Raw genomic sequence first — 7,501 nt, 5'->3', positions numbered from 1 at the left:
GCACAGGGAGAGTCAGCGCTGGGCACGGGGAGAGTCAGCGCTGGGCACAGGGAGAGTCAGCACTGGGCATGGCGAGAGTCAGCACTGGGCACAGGGAGAACACGGGAAGAGTCGGCACTGGGCACGGGGAGAACACAGGGAGAGTCGGCGCTGGGTACGGGGGGAGTCACTGCTGGGCACAGGGAGAGCCAGCGCTGGGCACGGGGAGAGTTGGCCCCTGGGCACGGGGAGAGCACGGGAAGATTCAGCACTGGGCATGGGGAGAGCACAGGGAGAGTCAGCACTGGGCACAGGGAGAGTCAGCACTGGGCATGGGGAGAGTCAGCACTGGGTACAGGGAGAGCACAGGGAGAGTTAGCGCTGAGCACGGGGACAGTCACTGCTGGGCATGGGGAGAGCACAGGGAGAGTCAGCGCTATGCACGGGGAGAGCATGGGGAGAGTCAGCGTTGGGCACGGGGAGAACACAGGGAGAGTCAGCGCTGGGTACGGGGAGAGTCACTGCTGGGCACAGGGAGAGCCAGCGCTGGACACAGGGAGAGTTGACGCTGGGCAAGGGGAGAGTCGGCACTGGGTATGGGGAGCAGCGGCGCTGGGTACAAGGTATCATCACTGGATATAGACCTGGATAAGAGTATCAGTACTGGATATAGAGAGTGCCAGCACTGGATAAGGGTATCAGCACTCTATATTGAGTGTCAGCACTGGATATAGAGAGTTGGCACTGGGTAGGATTGCCAGCACTGGGTTAGTGTCAGCCCTGAGTAAGAATGCCGGCACTGGTTATAGTGAGTGCCAGCACTGGGTATGGACTGTGCCAGCGCTGGAAATAGAGAGTCAGCACTGGGTATAGACTGTCAGCACTAAAAACAAAGAGTCAACACTGGATATAGACTGTCAGCACTGGGGATAGAGAGAGTTAGCACTTGGTAAGAGTGTCAGCACTGGATAGAGAGAAAGTCAGCACAGGGTATAGAGAGAGTCAGCACTGGGTATAGGGAGAGTCAGCACTGGGTAAGAGTGTCAGCACTGGATATACAGAGTGTCAACACTGGGTAACAGTGCTAGTACTGGGTATGGAGAGAGTCAGCACTGAGTAAGGGTGCCAGCACTGGGCAGAGTGAGTGTCAGCACTGGATAGAGAGTCAGCACAGTGTATAGATAGAATCAGCACTGAGTATATGGAGAATCAGCAACGGGTGTAGAGAGTATCAGCACTGGGTATAGAGAGAATCAGCACTGGGTATAGACTGTCAGCACTGGAATAAAGAGATTCAACATTGGGTAACATTGTTAGCACTGGATATATAGAAAGTCAACACTGGGTAAGAGTATCAGCACTGAGTATATGGAGAATCAGCAATGGGTATAGTGTCAGCACTGGGTATAGAGAGAGTTAGTACTTGGTAAGAATGTCAGCACTGGGTAGAGAGAGAGTCAGCACTGGATAGACAGAGGGTCAGCACTGGGTAGGTGTGTCAGCACTGGAAATAGAGAGTCAACTCTGTGTAGGAGTGTCAGCACTATGTATAGAGAAGAGTTTGCACTTGGTAAGAGTATCAGCACTGGATAGAGAGAGAGTCAGCACTGGGTAGGAGTGTCAGCATTTGGGAATAGAGAGAGTCAGCACTGGGTATAGCAAGAGTCAGTACAGGGTACAGAGAGAGTCTACACTGGGTATAGACTGTCAGCACTGGTTATAGGGAGAATCAGTATTGGGTATAGAGAGAGTCAGCACTGGATATAGAGAGAATCAGCACTGGGTATGGAAAGAATCAGTGCTCGAAATAGGGAGTCAACATTGGGTAAGAGTGCCAGCAATGTGTATAGAGAGAGTCAGCATTGGGTATAGACTGTCAGCACTGGGTATAGGGAAAGTCAGCACTGGGTATAGGAAGAATCAGCACTGGAAATAGAGAGTCAACATTGGGTAAGAATGTCATCACTGGATAGAGAGAGTCAGCATGGTGTACAGAGAGAGTCAGCACTGGGTATAGACTGTCAGCACTGGAAATAGAGAGTCATCTCTGGGTAAGAGTGTCAGCACTATGTATAGAGAAGAGTTTGCACTTCGTAAAAGTATCAGCACTGGATAGGAGGAGAGTCAGCACTGGATATAGAGAGAGTCAGCACTGGGTAGGAGTGTCAGCATTTGGCAATAGATAGAGTCAGCACTGGGTACAGAGAGAGTCTACACTGGGTATAGAGTGTCAGCACTGGGTATAGAGAGAGTCAACACTAGGTGAGTGTCAGCACTGGGTATAGGGAGAATCAGTATTGGGTATAGAGAGAGTCAGCACTGGGTATAGAGAGAATCAGGGCTCGAAATAGGGAGTCAACATTGGGTAAGAGTGCCAGCACTGCGTGTAGAGAGAGTCAGCATTGGGTATAGACTGTCAGCACTGGGTATAGAGAGAGTCAGCACTGGGTATAGAAATAATCAGCCCTGGGTATATGGAGAATCAGCACTGGGTATAGAGAGTGTCAGCATTGGGTATAGAGAGAATCAGCACTGGGTGTAGAAAGAGTTAGCACTTGGTAAGAGTGTCAGCACTGGATAAGGAGAGTCAGCATGGTGTATAGAGAGAGTCAGCACTGGATATAGGGAGAATCAGCATTGGGTATAGAGTGTCAGCACTGGGTACAGAGAGAATCAGCACTGGCTAAGAGTGTCAGCACTGGATATACAGAAAGTCAACACTGGGTGAGTGTCAGCACTGGGTATAGAGTGAGTCAGCACTGGGTAGGAGTCTCAGCACTTGGGTACAGAGAGAGTCTACACTAGGTATAGAGTGTGCTAGCACTGGGTATAGACTGTCAGCACTGGAAATAGAGTCACCTCTGCTTAAGAGTGTCAGTACTAGGTATAGAGAAGAGTTATCACTTGGTAAGAGTGTCAGCACTGGATAGAGAGAGAATCAGCACTGGTAGGAGTGTCAGCACTGGGTATAGAGAGAATCAGGACTGGGTAGGAGTGTCAGCACTGGAAATAGATAGTCAACATTGGGTAAGAGTGTTAGCACTGAATAGAGAGAGTCAACATAAGCGAGGCAGGTAGAGGGATGCTGCAGTCAGGAACAGAGGCGCCTCATCTCTTGACCTCGTCCAACAGGTACGAGGTACTTGCTCCCTGTGTGGATGAGGAAAGGGGCTGCAGGGAGGATGAGACAACTGACCACTGCACTGTGGTATGGGAGGCCATTCAAGAGGGGGGAACAAAAAGACAGGTGGTAGTTGTAGGGAATTCTATAATTAGGGGGATAGATAGTATCCTTTGCAACCAGGATCGAGAGTCCCGCATGGTGTGTTGCCTGCCCAGTGCCAGGGTAAGGGATATCTCTGACTGGCTGGAAAGAATATTGGAGCGGGAGGGAGAGGATCCAGTTGTTGTGGTCCACGCCGGAACAAACAACGTAGGCAAGACTAGGAAAGAGGACCTGTTCAGAGATTATCAGGAGCTAGTCACCAAATTAAAGAACAGGTCCTCAAGGTTATAATCTCCGGATTGCTGCCCAAGCCACGTGCTAATTGGCAGAGGGACATGAGAATAAGGGAAGTAAACACATGGCTAAAAGAGTGTTGCGGGAAAGAGGGGTTCCTTTTCATGGGTCACTGGCATCAGTATTGGAACAGGAGGGATCTGTACCGCTGGGATGGTCTCCACGTGAACCGATCTGGGACCAACGTTCTAGCGAAAAGGGTAAATAGGCTGGTCAACAGGACTTTCAACTAGAAAGCGGAGGGGAAGGGAATGGTGAAACTTGTCCCAGTGGGAAACAAAGCAGCAGGTTAACATCTGTAGTGGTGGATTCAACTATGTGGAAAAATATGAAAGAAATTACAGGGAAGGAGAACTCAGGAGAGGTTATTAAAGTCTCCAGCAAAGACACAAATAGGACACAGTGTTTGGAAAGGGCTAGCAATCAAACACTGGAAAAACTAATGAAAATGAGAACAGGGAGGGTTAATACAGGACTGAAGGTGTTATATCTGAATGCACGCAGTATAAGGAATAAGGTAAATGAGCTTGTGGCGCAGATCGAAACTGGCAGGTATGACGTGGTAGACATCACGGAGACATGCTACAAGGGGATCAGGATTGGGAACTGAATATCCAAGGATATGCATCCTATCGAAAAGATAGGCAGGTGGGCCAAGGGGGTGGGGTTGCCTTATTAGTGAGAAATGAAATTAAATCAATAGGAAGAAATGAAGTAGGGTCAGATGGTGTAGAATCTGTGTGGGTAGAATTGAGGAACCGCGAAGGTAAATAAACTATAGTTGGAGTTGTGTACAGGCCTCCAAACAGTAGTCAGGAGCTGGGGCGCAAGATATACCAGGAGATAGAAAAGGTGTGTAAGAAAAGCAAAGTCACAGTGATCATGGGGGATTTCAATATGCAGGTGGACTGGGAAAATCACGTTGGTAGTGGATTGCAAGAAAAGGAGTTTGTGGAATGTCTACGAGATGGCTTTTTGGAGCAGCTCATGTTGGAGCCCACAAGGGAACAGGCAATACTGGATTTAGTGTTGTGCAATGAGGCAGACTTGATAAGGGAGCTTAAGGTAAAGGAACCCTTAGGAGGCAGTGATCGTAAGATGATAGAATTTATTCTGCAATTTGAGAGGGAGAAGATAGAATCAGAGGTAACGGTATTACAGCTGAATAAAGGCGACTGCAGAGGTATGAGGGAGGACCTGGGCAGAATTGACTGGAAGAGGAGCCTAGCAGGAAAGACAGTGGAACAGCAATGGCAGGAGTTTCTGGGAGTAATTCAAGAGACGCAGCAAAAATTTATCCCTAGGAAAAAGAAGCATGGTACAAGGAGGATGAGGCAACCATGGCTGACTGAGGAAGTCAGGGATAGCATAAAAGCAAAAGAGAAAGCATATAATGTGGCGAAGGGCAGTGGGAAACCAGAGGACTGGGAAGCTTACAAAGACCAACAACGGGCAACAAAAAAAAGAAGTAAGGAGGGAGAAGATTAAATATGAGGGGAAGCTAGCCCATAATATAAATGAAGACTGTAAGAGTTTCTTTAGATATATAAAGGGCAAAATAGAGGCAAAAGTGGACATTGGACCACTGGAAAATGATGATGGAGAGATAGTAGTGGGGAACAAGGAAATGGGTGAGAAACTGAATAATTACTTCGCGTCAGTCTTCACGGTGGAAAACACAAGTAATCTCCCAAAAATTCAAGAGAGTCAGGGGGCAGAGCTGAGTATGGTGGCCATCACCAAGGAAAAGGTGCTAGTAAAACTGATTGGCCTGAAGGTGGATGAATCACCTAGACCAGATGGACTACACCCCAGAGTTCTAAAGGAGATAGCTGAAGAGATAGTGGAAGCGTTAGTGGTGATCTTTCAGGAATCGCTAGGGTCAGGGAGGGTCCCAGAGGACTGGAAAATTGCTAACGTGACACCCCTGTTTAAAAAAGGAGTAAGGCAAAAGACGGAAAATTACAGGCCGATTAGCCTAACCTCGGTCGTGGGTAAGATTTTGGAGTCCATTGTAAAGGATGAGATTTCTGAATATTCGGAAATGTATAGTAAAGTAGGGCAAAGTCAGCATGGTTTCATCAAGAGGAGGTCATGCCTGACAAATCTGCTAGAATTCTTTGAGGAAGTAACGAGCAGGGTAGACCAAGGAGAGCCAATGGATGTTAAACACCTGGACTCCAAGAAGGCCTTTGACAAGGTGTCGCACAGGAGGCTGCTAAGTAAGATAAGGGCCCATGGTGTTAGAGGCAAGGTGCTAGCATGGATAGAAGATAGGCTGTCTGGCAGAAAGCAGAGAGTGGGGATAAAGGGGTCTTTCTCAGGATGGCAGCCAGTGACAAGTGGTGTTCCACAAGGGTCAGTGTTGGGACTACAACTTTTCACTTTATACATTAATGATCTAGATGATGGAACTGTGGGCATTCTGGCTAAGTTTGCAGACGATACAAAGATAGGTGGAGGGACAGGTAGTATTGAGGAGGTGGTGAGGCTGCAGAAGGATTTGGACAGGTTAGGAGAGTGGGCAAAGAAGTGGCACATGGAGTACAACATGGGAAAGTGTGAGGTCATGCACTTTGGTAAGAAGAATAAAAGCATGTACTATTTTCTAAATGGGGAGAAAATTCAGAAGTCTGAAGTGCAAAGAGACTTGGGAGTTCTAGTCCAGGATTCTCTCAAGGTAAACTTGCAGGTTGAGTCAGTAGTCAGGAAGGCAAATGCAATGTTGGCATTTATTTTGAGAGGACTTGAATATAAAGCAGGGATGTACTAGTGAGGCTTTATAAGGCTCTGGTCAGGCCACATTTGGAGTATTGTGTGCAGTTTTGGGCCCCATATCTCAGGAAGGATGTACTGGCCCTGGAGCGGGTTCAGAGGAGGTTCACGAGAATGGTCCCTGGAATGGAAAGCTTAACATATGAGGAATGTTTGAGGACTCTGGGACTATACTCATTGGAGTTTAGAAGGATGTGGGGGATCTAATTGAGTACTGAATGGTCTGGACAGAGTGGATGTTGGGAAGATGCTTCCATTGGTGGGAGAGACAAAGACCCGAGTAGAGTAAAAGGAAGACCTTTTAGAACGAAGATAAGGAGAAACTTCTTCAGCCAGAGAGTGGTGAATCTATGGAGTTCACTCCCACAGAAGGCTGTGGAGGCCAAGTCATTGAGTACGTTTAAGACTGAGATAGATAAGTTCTTGACTATCAAGGGGATCAAGGGAGAATGGGGTTGAGGAACTTATCAGCCATGATTGAATGGCAGAGCAGACTTCATGGGCTGAATGGCCTAATTTCTGCTCCCATGTCTAATGGTCTTATGGTGTATAGAGACAGTCAGCACTGGGTATAGGGAGAATCAGCACTGGGTAGGATTGTCAGCACTGGATATACAGAGAGTCAACACTGGGTGAGTGTCAGCACTGGGTATAGAGAGAGTCAGCACTAAGTAAGGGTGGCAGCACTGGGTATAGACTGTCAGCACTGGAAATAGAGCCAGCTGTGGGTAAGAGTGTCAGCACTGTGTATAGAGAAGAATTAGGACTTGGTAAGTGTATCAGCACTGGATAGAGAGAGATTCAGCACTGGGTAGGAGTGTCAGCACAGGGTACAGAGAGAGTCTACACTGGGTATAGAGAGAGTCAACACTAGGTGAGTGTCAGCACTGGGTACAGAGAAAGTCAGCACTGGGTAGGATTGTCAGCACCAAGTATAGCGATTCAGCACTGCGCAAGATTGGTCAGCACTAGGTACAGAGAGAGTCAACACTAGGTGCATATCAGCACTGGGTAAAAGTGTCAGCACTCTGTACAGAGAGAGTCAGCACTGCATACAGGTGCTAGCATTGGGTATAGTGAGTGGCAGCATTGGGTATGGAGTGTGCCAGCACTGGGCATAGACTGTCAGCACTGGAAACAGAGAGTCATCACTGGGTAAGCGTGTCAGCACTGGGTATAGAGAGTGTCATCACTGGGTAAGAGTGTCAGCACTGGATATACAGAAGG

The sequence above is a fragment of the Rhincodon typus genome, chromosome 24 (assembly GCF_021869965.1).
Source record: "Rhincodon typus isolate 14 chromosome 24, sRhiTyp1.1, whole genome shotgun sequence".
NCBI classification, from domain to species: domain Eukaryota; kingdom Metazoa; phylum Chordata; class Chondrichthyes; order Orectolobiformes; family Rhincodontidae; genus Rhincodon; species Rhincodon typus.
The sequence above is the reverse complement of the archived record's forward strand: the minus strand, read 5'-3'. Positions refer to the sequence as shown.